Source organism: Schistocerca serialis, chromosome 11 (genome assembly GCF_023864345.2).
Source record: "Schistocerca serialis cubense isolate TAMUIC-IGC-003099 chromosome 11, iqSchSeri2.2, whole genome shotgun sequence".
NCBI classification, from domain to species: domain Eukaryota; kingdom Metazoa; phylum Arthropoda; class Insecta; order Orthoptera; family Acrididae; genus Schistocerca; species Schistocerca serialis.
The window spans coordinates 74,761,516-74,775,795 of record NC_064648.1 but is presented as its reverse complement, the minus strand read 5'-3'; the positions used below and the strand labels follow the sequence as shown (position 1 = coordinate 74,775,795).

Here is a 14,280-nt window from a genome sequence, read left to right as displayed (position 1 = left end):
GAATAATTTCTGTAATTTGTCATACATTTCTTCAATTTCTTCGTCATCTGCAGAGTTAGTTGGCATATAAACTTGTACTACTGTAGTAGGCGTGGGCTTCGTGTCTATCTTGGCCACAATAATGCGTTCACTATGCTGTTTGTAGTAGTTTACCCACATTCCTATTTTTACTCATTATTAAACCTAGTCCTGCATTACCCCTATTTGACTTAGTATTTATAACCCTGTATTCGCCTGACCAAAAGTCTTATTCCTCCTGCCACCAAACTTCACTAATTCCCACTATATCTAACTTTAACCTATCCATTTCCCTTTTTAAAGTTTCTAACTTACCTGCCCGATTAAGGGATATGACATTCCACGCTCCGATCCATACAACGCCAGTTTTCTTTCTCCTGATAATGACGTCCTCTTGAGTAGTCCCCACCCGGAGATCCGAATGGGGGACTATTTCACCTCCAGAATATTTTACCCAAGAGGACGCCATCATCATTAACCATACAGTAAAGCTGCATGCCCTCGGGAAAATTTACGGTTGTAGTTTCCCCTTGCTTTCAACCGTTCGCAGTACCAGCATAGCAAGGCTGTTTTTTTTTTTTTCAGTGTTACATGGCCTGATCAGTCAATCGTCCAGACTGTTGCCCCTGCAACTACTGAAAAGGCTGCTGCCCCTCTTCAGGAACCACGCGTTTGTCTGGCCTCTCAACAGATACCCCTCCATTGTGGTTGCACCTACGGTACGGCTATCTGTATCGCTGAGGCACGCAAGCCTCCCCACCAACGGCAAGGTCCATGGTTCATGGGGGGGAGGGGGATGGGTCTAATTGTATCAGAATTACTTCTAATTGTGTTAGAAGAAAAAAAAAGAAATGGAACGTTATCTACACCTTGTACAGAAATTAAACTGCAGTTATAAGGACATGAAACGGTAGCTTTGAAGCCTTTAGCGTACACACTTGAATCTGCACATTGAGTGTCTTGTGAAGAAACCAAGGACAAATTGAGAAAGGAAATAAAAAACTAATGGAGAGGAAATGTAAAATTTAAGGTTATCTGATGAAACTGTAATTATGTCATAAATATCAAATGATTTGAAAGATCAGTTGAACATAATGGATACAGTCCTGAAAATAGGGTGTAAAATGAGCATCAATAAAAGTGTAACAATAGTTCTGAAATGTCGTCAAATTATATGAAGTGATGACTAGAGAATTAGGCTAGGAAATGAGTAAGTAAAAGCAGCTGCTAAACTTTTTTATATGGAGAGGAAAATAATTGTTGATTGCCAATGTAGATGATATATAAAATGCTGACTGGAACATCACGAAAAGAATTACTGAAAAGAAGGAATCTATTACGATCTGATATCAATTTAAGTGCCAGTTAGTGGTATCTGTTACGAGTGCAGCCGTAATTGGAAGTGAGACGTGGAGGATGAATAGTTCAGACAAGGAGATAATGGTGCATTTTGAAATGTGGTGCAACAGGAGGACGCAGAAGATTAGATGGGTAGATTGAATAAGAAATAAACATGTAATAGCTACAAAATAAAATACAAAAATTTTATCTTGAGTGTAATCGTTCAACTGTACAATACTTCCTGTCACTGAGCATTTGTGTAGAGTCACAGATATAGAACACGCAGTATTTTCGTTGGATGAAAGGATAGACTCTTATTGTATGACTACTTCATATGGCGGATGGTCATGTATATATTTCAGAAAAGGATCAGAATTCGAAGCAAGACATGAGCTTAGCACGACAAGTATAGAAAAACTCTGTTACATCGGCTATTTAATGGACAGGATCTCATAACGCTAAGAAATTAAACAATATGTATGTGTTTGTCTCGATCTCTTGGTGATAGTGTGGACATTTTCCTCAATAAATTAACAGAAGTACCGGCTAAAATCTCAAGTAGAACAGTCTACATATTGTTGTGTGAAGACATAAACATGAAGACGAGTATCACAAAAGAAACTAGTAGCATCCCCACAAACATCCTTCAGAGTTTAGGGATGTCCCAGTTGGTCAATAGTACAACAATGGCTACTACAACAAAGGCATTAGTGATTGACCATGTGGCCAAAAGTATAGACAGAGAAAAGTGTGAAATAGCTGTACAAGATCTTGGATTATCAGAGCGTTTCTATCAAATAACAGTAAAATCAGGTATGGAAAAGTCCCTAAACTGCAAACTTATGAAACATATTTATTAGAAGTCAAAGTACAAGATTTTCCAAAAGAACCAGCAAACCAAACCTGGGATGAATTGTAATGAGAAACGAATGTAAATGTAAAATCGTCTATATTCTCAACATTATTTAAATTGAATTTTCAAAAGACCTTTTGAAAAGCACCCAAATCACTAAAAATGTTTCACAAAAATAAATGGATAACAGCAGTTGTGTAGAAATCTTTCCGAATCCTTCTGTGCCTCAGTTACATTAAAAACAGTCATAATGAGCCTGATTTATTAAATCTTTATCGCATGTGGCGAAAGATTTACAAAACGTTGCTAACTGCGGCAAAAAGTCATAAGTACTCTTTTGTTGCTACAACAGCAGAGCAAGAAGCTAGTAAAACTATGCAAAACTAAAATATGAAAGGTCAAAAGGATTGGATGAAGTAACAATGTGTGTACTGAAACGCTACATAGAGAGTATACATGCTCCCTTAATACACACGACAGATGTATTCTTGACATCAGGGAAATTTCCAGAATGTTTAAAACAGGCAGGAGTTGCACCCCTGCTAAAGAGAGGTAAGCAGGCAGTATAGAAAATTAGTGGCCCATTACGCTGTTATGACCATTCTGGAAAATAGGAACATTTATGAAAGACAGATTATTGAGTTACTGGAATAAATACAACATTTTAAGTGAATAATTGTTTGATTCTCGAAGTAGTATGAGTATAGAATGAGCCATAGTGTAATTCATAACTTAATACTCTTGACAAAGATAAGTGTGTCACACGTAGTTTTTAGATGATTCGATTGCTTTTGATACTGTTGACCATAACATTCTACTAAATAAGGTAGAAACATTAGTGATAAGAGCAGTAGCTAGTGACTGGTTCTGACCATACCTATCACACAGGGTAAAAATTATACAGATAACACATACCTCAAATAAGTCTAAGGTCTTAGTAAAGCATTTATCAGAGTCAGAACATATTAATACAAGATTGCCTGAGGGTAGCATTTTAGGAACAATACTCTTCCTGATATACATCGAAGGCTCTCCCACTAGTGACAGTCACGGAGAAATAATATCTTTGCTGATCTCTGAGAAAAGTAGGGATCTCCTTGTAGAGGAATCAAACAAGACCCTCAAGGAGTTTTACAATCGGAAAATGAGCAATAATGTGACACTGAACATAAAGAGAACAAACTTCATGAATTTCAGTTTGAAGAGGGAAAGTAATCCTATTCATTTAAATGTAGTGGCACCTCTGTAGACAATGTAGCAAATGAAAAACTTCTAGGGATGAATACTGAATCTCAGTTGAACAGCGAAAGGTACTTGCTAGGTGATGTATTCAGCATGCTATTCCCTTAGAGACCCGCCGTCATTATACACTAAAGCACCAAAGAAACTGGTATAGGCATGCGCATTCAAATACAGAGATACTTAAACAGGCAGAATACAGAGCTGTGGTCGTCAACGCCTACATAAGACAACAAGTGTCTGACGCAGTTTTTACATCGGTTACTAATGCTACAATGGCACTTCGTCAAGATTCAAGTGAGTTTGAACGTGAAGTTACAGTCGGCGCACGAGGGATGGGACACAGCATCTCCGAGGCAGCGATGAAGTCGGGATTTTCCAGTACGACGATTTCACGAGCCTACTGTGAATACCGTGAGACCAGTAAAACATCAAATATGCTACATCGCTGCGGCCGGAACAAGATCCTGGAAGAATGGGACCAATGATGACTGAATAGAATCGTTCATCTTGACAGAAGTGCAACCATTCCCCAAATTTCTGCAGATTTCAATGCTGGGCCATCAACAAATGTCAGTGAGCGAACCATTCAAGAAACGTGATTGACACGGCCTTTCGGAGCCGAAGGCTCGCTTGTGTAACCTTGATGACTGCACAACACAAAGATTTTCGTCTCGCCTGGACCTCTCAATACCGAAATTGTGTTACTGACGACTGGAAACTTGTAGCCTGGTTGGGTGAGTCTCGTTTCAAATTGTATCGAGAGGACGGACGAGTACGATTATGGAGACAAGCTCATGAATCCATGGACCCGACATTTCAGCAGGGGACTGTTATAGCCCGTGCAGGCTCTGTAATAGTGTGGGGCATGTGCAGTTGGAGTGATATTGGACCCCTCATGTGTCTACATCCGACTCTAACAGGTGACATGTGCATAAGAATCCTGTCTGCTCACCTACATCGATTCATGTCCGTTGTGCATTCTTACGGGGTTGGCCTATTCCAGCAGGACTATTCCAGATAGGAACATTATTGAGCATATCTGGAATGCCTTGCAACGTGGTGTTTAGAAGAGATCACCAAACTTTCGTACTCTTACCGATTTAAGGAGAGCCTTGCAGGATTCATGGTGTCTATCCCCTTTAGCACTACTTCAGACGTCGTGTTGCGGCACTTCTGCGCACTCGAGGGAGCCCTGCACGTTACCAGTTTCTTCGACTCTTCAGTGTATAACAGCCAGCATCTTTTATTTACATACTGTTCATATGTACTCTCAATTCTTGATTATAATATTCTCTTCTGGAAATCAAATGTACAAAATACGAACACATTTTTCAAACTGCATAAAAGTGCCATAACATCATTAACCAAGCGTAGTACTCGAGATGATTGCAAAGATCTGTTCAAAACGCTGGGGTTTTAAGTGCACCGTGTGTGTACATTTACAAACCAGTTGTACACATCAAAGGTGAAATTCGCTTTTACTGCCCGAAGAGGTGGAACAAGGTGAAGACGGAACTTACTTTAGCAAGAAAAAATAAGCATAATTTTAAGTAAAGGAATAAAACTGCACACTAAGTTTCCAAAGGAGATTACGGAAATTGCTTGCTCAATATACAGATTGAATAACATTGGGGATAGGCTACAACCCTGTCTCACTCCCTTCCCAACCACTGCTTCCCTTTCATGGTCTTCAAGTCTTACAACTGCCATCTGGTTTCTGTACCAATTGTAAATAGCCTTTCGCTATTCTACCCCTGCCCCCTTCAGTATTTGAAAGAGAATATTCCAATCAACTTTGTCAAAAGCATTCTCTAAGTCTACGAATGCTAGAAACGTAGATTTGCCTTTCCTTAATCTATCTTCTAATATAAGTGTAGGGTCAGTATTGCCTCACGTGTTGCAACATTTCTATGGAATCCAAACTGACCTTCTCCGAGGGCGACTTGTACTAGTTTTTACATTCGTCTGTAAACAATTCTTGTTAGTACTTTGCAGCCGTGACTTATTAAACTGATAGTTCGGTAATTTTCACATCTGTTAACACCTGCTTTCTTTGGGATTGGAATTATTATATTCTTCTTGAAGTGTGAGGGTATTTCGCCAGTGTCGTACATCGTGCTCACCAGATGGTAGAATTTTGTCAGGGCTGGTTCTCCCAAGGCTATCAGTACTTGTAATTTAATTTTGTCTACGCCCTGGGCCTTGTTTCGAAATAGATCTTTCAGTGCTCTGTCAAACTCTTCACGTAGTATCATATCTCCCATTTCATCTTCATCTACATGCTCTTCCTTTTCCTGAATATTGTCCTCAAGTACATCACCCTTGTATAGACCCTCTACATACTTCGTCCAACCTTCTGCTTTCCCTTCTTTGCTTCGAACTGCGTTTCCATCTGAGCTCTTGATATTCATACAAGTGGTTCTCTTTCCTCCAAAGGTCTCTTTAATTATCCTGTAGGCAGTACCTATCTTACCCCTAGTGATATATGTCTCTACATCCTTACATTTGTCCTCTAGCTATCCCAGCTTAGCCATTTTGCACTTCCTGTCGATCTCATTTTTGAGACATTATATTCCTTTTTGCATGCTTCATTTACGGCATTTTTATATTTTCTCCTTTCATCAATTAAATTCAATATTTGTTCTGTTACCCAAGGGTTTCTACTAGCGCTCGTCTTTTTGTCTACTCGATCCTCTGCTGCCTTTACTGTTTCATCTCTCAAAGTTACCCATTCTTCATCTACTGTATTTCTTTCCCTCATTCTCTTCAATCGTTCCCTAATGCTCTCCCTGAAACTCTCTGGAACCTCTGGTTCTGTCGGATTATGCGGGTCCCATCTCCTTAAATTCCCACCTTTTTGCAGTCTCTTCAGTTTTTATCTACAGTTCATAACCAACAGAGTGTGTTCAGAGTCCACATTTGCTCGATGGAAATGTCTTAAAACCTGGTTCCTAAATCTCTCTTACCATTATATAACCTATCTGAAACCTCCCAGCATCTCCAGGCCTCTTCCATGTATACACCCTTCTTTCATGATTCTTGAACCAAGTGTTAGCTATGATTAAGTTATGCTCTGTGCAAAATTCTACCAGATGGCTTCCTCTTTCATTCCTTACCCCCATTCCATATTCACCTACTACGTTTCCTTCTCTTCCTTTTCCTACTATCGAATTCCAGTCACCCATGACTATTAAATTTTCGTCTGCCTTCACTGTCTAAATAATTTCTTTTATCTCATCATACATTTCATCAATCTCTTCATCATCTGCGGATCTAGTTAGCATACAAACTTATACTACTGAGCTAGGCGTGGGCTTCGTGTTTATCGTGGCCACAATAATGCGTTCAATATGCTGTTGGTAGTAGCTTACCAGAGCTCCAATTTTTTTTATTCGTTGTTAAACCCACTCCTGCATTACAACTATTTTATTTTGCGTTGATAACACTGTAGTTACCTGACCAGAGGTCTTGTTCCTCCTGCCACGGAACTTCACTAATTCCCACTATATCTAACTTTAACCTATCCATTTCCCTTTTTAAATTTCCTAAACTACCTGCCCGATTAAGGGATCTGACATTCCACGCTCCGGTCCGTAGAACGGGAGTTTTCTTTCTCCTGATAACGCTGTCCTCCTGAGTAGTCTCCGCCCAGAGATCTGAATGGGGGACTATTTTACCTATGGCATATTTGACCCAAGAGGACGCCATCATCATTTAAGCATACAGTAAAGCTGCATGCCCTCGGGAGGAATTACGGCTGTAGTTTCCCCTTCCTTTCATATACATTTAATTTCACTTAATGATTCCTTCATTTTTTGACAAATTATTTCATTCTGTTTGAATGTAACTAAATGCCTTTCTCGGTCTAAAGTTCGAAGTAACCTCTGCTGTGAAGCATGAGTAATCCTGCTAGATGACCTCAGAGTAATAACTTCATTTAAATTTTGTTATCATGTAACACAGATAATTCTGTAATTTTTCAAGACATCGAGCGTGTTTGATGAATTCGTATTGTGTTGTAAATTGTTTCAGGTAGTAGCTTACCCCTCCAACCGAGTTCCCTGCCGCCTGAAGTACTGTACGCAATGGATAAACCGAATGAGGTAGCACTGTCTTAAACTGACTGGCCTTGTATTCGGGAGGGTGGATGGTCCGCTCTTCATTCTCCCACCCTAATTTAGATTTTCGTGGTATACGTAAATTATCTCCGATAAATGCTAGGTTTATTCCTACTATAAGGCCGCGGCTAACTATTTGTCACACTCTTGCCATTCTAGACCTATAAGCCTACAAATGTCTCTATATGTGAATTATCTTATTTTATCGTTGCTAGATTGTAATACCAGGACGTGTCCGATATGCCTGTAAATAGTGATCTACTAATAAAAAACTACTACTGCTACTAACGCCATTACTACAACAACTACACACAAATGCTAAAGTAAGCTTACATACCTGGTCAGTACATGCATGGGAGTGTGATCACGTGTGTTCTGGACATAATGTAAAGCGCTCATGCGGACTTGTTACCTCATTCCTTCCTCAGTTTATCTACAATCAGAAGTACAGTTTTCAGTCCTTTCTGACCTTCTACAGATAATGGTCGACCTATCGTAGTCGCTAAGTAGAGCGCCATACAGCTATAACTGCTGTAACCAAGTGTGTACTTAGTATCTGAGCTAAGAGGTAATTCCTACGAATTTTGTGGATGGGGAATGTGTGGAGAAAACGAAGCATAATTTATTACGACGAGAAACTAAGGAATTATGAAAAACAGTTTATCAGTGCCACATCTTCGTAGTAGGTACCTACTAAAATAAATAGCTTCCTCATAACCTGATTACCGTGTGGGTCCGACCCATTAGCGTGTCAGTCTCTGCCATAGCGACTCTGGTTACTTCTTCAAAGTGGCAACAAGCCCAGTACAGGCGCATTAGATTTATTTCTATTTTAATCTGGTCCTGAGTTGATAGGAATATAATTAAGTCTGTAATTATTTAATGACTGGGGCCGTACTTGCTGACAGACTTCAATGACGTTTGGAAAGAGAGATTTGTAAAAATGCAGATAATCGAAATTAGTTACAGACCTATTAGAGTCCTTCAATTCCTTTCAAAAGTCTATGAGAATGTGGTTCGGATAGAATACTGATTTGTGTGACTGACCAAAACTTCTTACCAGCCCCACTGTTTGCCTTTCGCAACGAGTTGTGTATAGAGGAAACACAACCGAACCACAGAAACTGAACGATTGCAGAGGTAAGCAAAATTAAATATCCCGCTGTATATTTTGCGAAGTTGTCAAATTCTTTCACCCTGTGAGCCACAAAGCTCTACAGAGCAGACAATTAGCTGTGGCATTAACAGCATCATTTCTACACTGGTGGAGTCAGACCTTCATAACAGAAATCATAGGGTGTCGGAGGAATGAAACTGCCTCGGAATGGGAGAAAATGTCGCGCGAGGTCCCTTAAAGATATCGGTAAAGGGCACACTCTTGTTGTTAATCCTCATAAAACTATATCGCCTTCTAGCGACTTGAAAGTGAGGTTTCAGACATGCAATAATTACCTGTTGCCAACACAAGTAGGCGTTACTGATCTTAAACTAAATTAAACGCAGTGTGTATAAGATTCCTATTGCTCTGTGCGTAAACGAGAATACTTTAGTCCGATATGAGAATTTTAACCTGTGCAAATTTTGTGAAGACGAAAGCGAGTTAGCTGAACCAGGTATGTGGCTGTGTAAAGGTGGGCAGAAGGAAAGTCTTGTTTTATGAGTAGGAAAAGTAATAGTCGGAGGGAAAAGAACTATAGCACGCAGGGAGTGGAAGTAGTTTGAGCACCCAGGGACTAAGGAAGAGGTTAAGTAGCCAGCATATTAACACAGTAGCACTATCGCATTAAAGTACTAAAATGTAAGAGGAGATCACACTATTCGTTTCGAAACTATCGACGGGGTAGAAAAGTCCGAAGACAAGGAGGAGGAAAGAGAAAAGGTCCAAGAACTTAAATTTCAGCTGTGTATCGACGGAAACGATATAAGATTATCAAGAAGAAGGATGAAGACAAGGGAAGTACGAGAAGATACCAATAGTTGTTACAGAACACGAGTATATGTCACACAAAGAGAGGAGGTGTACGAAATAAAACAGTTATATGGTCTGAGAAATAGAGTGAGATTTTGAACTACAGCAATGGTGCAGACTTTGATGTAAAACGTGTGTACCGACTTGGAGCTTGAGCGAATGGGAAGCAATAAACTGATTAAGTATTGCACAGATTATATAATGACAGCACCAAAACACACGTTCTCAAAAGTGTGAGTTCAAATAAAGTGACACCATCCAACGTGAGTGATGGACTGTAAATTTTACGGCAACATGTGTTAACGAAACTGAACTTTTACAGACACCGTGTCATGTAGACGATGTTGCTGATATGAGAAGACATAAAAAACATTAAGAGGCGTCCGATGAGGGGAGCACAGGAGACATGCAAATTGGTCTCCACATTCGATCTAGTGACTGCGATATGTGGCATCGTGTATGTCACGTACTTGCACAGATAAGGCTGCAGGCGTTCCAATTAGTCGTCGTTTCGAACACCTACTGTTGTGCACGACGTTTCTGAGTAAACTTTTGGAATCAGCCTGAACATAAATTCAACATCCAACTTTCCTCCATGTTGTTACTTAGTTTAGTAAAAACATTTATGAACCCAGAGCATCTGAATTTCTTCAAGCTGGCAGATAGATGTTACGTACATTACCACTCTGTAGAAGTCTTCCAGCAACTGTCACCTGAAACGTCCTAGCAGATCAGAACCGTGTGCCGGACCGAATTCGGGACATTTGCCTTTCGCGGAAAAGTGCTCTGCCAGGTAGTTTCATACTAGTCACACTCTTTTGCGCAGTGAAAATTTCATTGCGGAAGCCTCGCCTGCTTCAGTTGTCATTTAGGTCCGACAAGTATACATCAAAAGCAACATTCGTTCTGGAACCTGTATCAAAACCATCCAACTCCGTACAATAATAACTAATGCTTGCAGCACCATTATTTACACTGTGCAGTAAGAAGGTGTATTTACTAAAGATCATAGCTGACGTGAGACAATACAGGAGTTCATAATAAGAGCTCTCGCGCTACAGGTAGAGGAAAATAGTTGGGAAAAGAGAAAAACATCTCAGTCTCCCTTTAGTTTAACCCCGCTTTCATACCCGCCGCTTTTAAGTGTGGATAACACTGAGAACAGGAGACAGCCAAATTGAGGGAAGTTAGACGCACAGTATATACCTACCGTACGTTGATGGAAGGAGTACGTGGAGACTCACCAGACACGTCGGGCGCCGCGGCAGCCAGTGCAGTGGTGGTCGGCAGCGAGACTCGCCTCTTGTCCTGGACTGGGCTGCCGCCTCCCACCCACTCTGTCCGCAGTTTTCCTGGAGACCCCCTCCCTCCCCCACTCCTTCCCCCTCCCCCCTCCGCACCAACAACGATAACCCTTGCATAGGTCTGACGTTCGAAATATTTCTGCCATGTGATCTTAGCCGAAACACTACGAATTCTTGCTCTTACGCAAAGGCTGTAAGTGAATTCATATCGCGTATTCTGTCGCCCAGTGGCCATTCTGGCACCGTAATGCAAAGTGATGCATTCGGTATTTCTAAACTGTTTCACCGCGAAATACGGTCCCTCCTTTCAACCATCGCACGAAGCCCCAAATTGCAGAGACTGAGATAAGTGTTGTGGCGTAACAAGACAGCCACGCCACTCGGAAGTAGCCGAAAGGCACGCGTTACACTCACGCAGACTAGAGATAGGTCTGAAACAGGATACGTGATGAATGCTATAAAGAAAAGTACGTAGCTTCTGGAATACTTAACTTTAATCCATCTTTGTGGTACATCGCTCTTGACGATACAAGTGAGACTCTTTAGATACAAGCTATGTAATGGCGCCTTGCTAGGTCGTAGCCATGGACTTAGATGAAGGCTATTCTATCTGCTCTGCAAATGAGCGAGGCTTCGTCAGTGTTCATCGCTAGCGAACTCGTCCGTACAACTGGGGCGAGTGCTAGTAAGTCTCTCGAGACCTGCCGTGGGGTGGCGCTCGGTCTGCGATCACTGACAGTGGCGACACGCGGGTCCGACATGTACTAATGGACCGCGGCCGATTTAAAGCTACCACCTAGCAAGTGTGGTGTCTGGCGGTGACACCACAATAAGCGATCGCGGAACAGAGTGGATGGAACCTCTGACTAGCAGAAAGCCACGTGGGCCACAGATGCTGTTCGTTCCCAGCCTCAGCCCACTGCATTCCCCGACAGCGACGTACTTGCCCACCACGAGGCGTTCATTTCAGTGGCCTTTCCCTCTCCTTCTCCTACATACGCACCCCGGACAGACAATTACTCGCCCTCAGGAGGCGCCCGCACCTACCATCAGCACTACGTCCAGCCACGGCAGTGGTCTCGATCCAGCGATGCGCCCTACAATTGATGACCAGATTTGTAGAGCTACAAAATTGAGATCTTGACTGCTACATATCTCTCGCTGTTCCAAACGGTCCTTGGCCTTTTCTATATCCTTCCTGTTGGAGGAGAAGCCGTTCGCGCCTAAAAGTGTATAAAGCTGTCGATAATCTTGTGATTGAGGGGGGAAACCACATGAGGAAGCTGTTTGACACCGAATTTTCGAGATTCTTTTGGGGTGGGAAGATTTAATCAGGATTTTAAGCCATTTTTATATCAGTTAATTCATATTTTGAACAGTTTTTCTGAATTATTTTGAATAATTTCAGCCAAAATTAACAAAATTAGGCTGTGATGTCCCCTGAAGGTTGTGAGTATAGTTCTCCAATTGCGTGCAGTGCAGCCATTCTGATTTTCATCTGAAATCAAAAAGTTTTTGATTTTACATGAATAGTTTATTTTATAAGAATATGAAGCTCAGTGCAGGTGAAAATAATGAATATTAAAATGTCTGCCGGCGTAGGAACAATTTACTTCGATTTTCAGGATTGTTTTTCTCTAATTAAGCAAAGAAAAATACCCTTAAAACCATGATATCATCTCACACGGTGGTTGCAATATTTTGCAATTTTATAAAGAATCATACTATCAAATTTCATAATGATCGGTTCTGTACTTTTTGAGTTAGACTGCACGCAAATGTCAGAAAAGTCATTTCGAGATGAACGCCTTTGAAAAATAAATTCTCGGAAACTAGAAATTCAAAGAAGTTAACAGTAATGTAAAATGCTTTCCGATCAATCTGCGATTCCTGCAGCATATAGTAACCCTTCCTCTTCCTCAAATGCTTCGTTTTGCGCTTGCAACAGTACTTTCCGAGTTTTCTGACCTTCTTTAGATTCCAATCAACTAAGTGTAAAATTCGATGACCAGTAAAAATCCAACTATTACGTTACTTGAGATACGTGCGTGAATAATGAACTGATGGAAAGAGAAAACTCTCAAGTTTTACGTGGTTCTCGCCAAGTAGCAGTGGTGTGCACCCACTTCAGTTCTAGTAAAGGCAACAGAGAGTGTTTTGTGTTCTACGTTTTGTGCAGTGCGGGACGGTAATAACTTTTCAGCGTGACTTTCGTACTGGATATGGTGTGGATCCTCCTACAGCACAGAGCATTAGACGATGACACGCACAATTGCGAGAAACAGGTTTCTTCCGTAAAGGCAAATCGCCGGGACATCTGCGAATGTCTGACACAAACGTCGAACGCATCTGCCATAGTTTCACAAGGAGGCAGCAGAAATCCGTTCGCCGTGCAGGCCGACAGCTCAACGTGCCTCCGATGTCCGTCTGGCGTGTGTTGCGTAAACGTTTACACGTGAAACCGTACAAAATTCAGCCCCTGCAAGCTCTTCGTGAAGGTGACAAACAACCACGTGTGTTCTGTAATTTCGTTGTCAGCCAGATGGAGGGTGACAGTTTTCTTCCACCCTTAGTGTTAAGTGACGACGCAACATTCCAATTAAAGGAAAGGTGGACCGTAATGCTGCGAGAGTATGGGGTACGAAACAACGACATGAAGTTGTACAACATGAGAGGGATTCTCCAAATTTTAATGTGTTTTGTGCAGTTAGACGGTAAAAGATGTACGGTCCATTTTGCTTTGCCGAGAACACTGTTACAGGAAGCACAAGCCTCGATATGTTTGTGAGCGATCCTATCCCACAGTTGGAGACTGGATTCGAACGACTTCATTTACCAACAGGATGGGGCACCGCCACACTTGCAATTGGAAGTGCGGGAATTTTTAAATCAAAGGATTACTGAACGATGGATCGATCGCAATGGACCAAATGATTCACCCTTACATTACTGGCGTACAGGTCTACGGTCCTGACTGTATGTGATTATTTCTTATGGGGCTTTATAAAAGATTGTGTTTATTTGCCTCCATTACCAACAACAATGAGTGAACTGAGACATCGCATGACAGCAGCTGTGGAGGCTGTAACTCAGGACATGCTAGCTGCAGTGAGGAACAGTTTGAATATCGGATTGACATTTGCCATTCATGTCAATGGAAGCTTATTGAACACCTACGAAAAGGTATGAAAAAGAAACTTTTTCAGATTCCCGTTAATGAAAAAAGAATATTCATTGTACGAGGGTCACTGAGTATGTAATGTTCCACATTTTGTTTGGAAAATGCGTTAGACAAATGTCCTTGTTGATGCTTCACATTTTATGTTTGTGCTGTGCCCGGTGAAGTTTCGAACCGTTCTGGCAGATGGCAGAGCCGTAGTACAGCATCAACATGGCGTCTACATACGACTAACGTTACAAGCAGCGTGCTGTTAT

At 41.3% G+C, this 14,280-nt stretch overlaps 1 protein-coding gene across 2 annotated transcripts in view; it reads right to left on the bottom strand.

The window, feature by feature from the left end:
* Nucleotides 1-10,875, bottom strand: part of LOC126427315 (ankyrin-3-like) — a 95,151-nt gene extending 84,276 nt beyond the window's left edge. The window contains exon 1 of one of the 2 annotated variants that reach the window (XM_050089622.1): nt 10,786-10,875. The gene's annotated coding sequence lies outside the window, so the exon portion shown is untranslated. Of the gene's footprint in view, nt 1-10,751 lie in introns of both variants that reach the window. The other variant, XM_050089623.1, reaches the window with a different exon arrangement.
* Between the last annotated feature and the right edge of the window lie 3,405 nt (nt 10,876-14,280).